Source organism: Sinocyclocheilus anshuiensis, unplaced genomic scaffold, assembly GCF_001515605.1.
Source record: "Sinocyclocheilus anshuiensis isolate Anshui unplaced genomic scaffold, SAMN03320099.WGS_v1.1 scaffold968, whole genome shotgun sequence".
In the NCBI taxonomy this organism is placed as follows: Eukaryota; Metazoa; Chordata; class Actinopteri; order Cypriniformes; family Cyprinidae; genus Sinocyclocheilus; species Sinocyclocheilus anshuiensis.
Window position 1 is genome coordinate 294,524 of NW_015549636.1, and position 225 is coordinate 294,748.

Consider the following 225-nt stretch of genomic DNA (forward strand, 5'->3'; position numbering starts at 1 on the left):
AGAGCTCTCTGACCCTCCCATAGACAGCAATGTAATTAACACGATCAACGTCCAGAAACGTAGTAAGTAGTAGACATCGAAAAATAATCCATGTGATATCAGGGTTCAACCATATTCAATACTTTTTGTCTGCAAAGAAAACAAAAATAAGTGACGTGACATGTGGTCAAGTATGGTGACCCATACTCGGAATTAGTGCTCTGCATTTATCCCATCCAAAGTGCA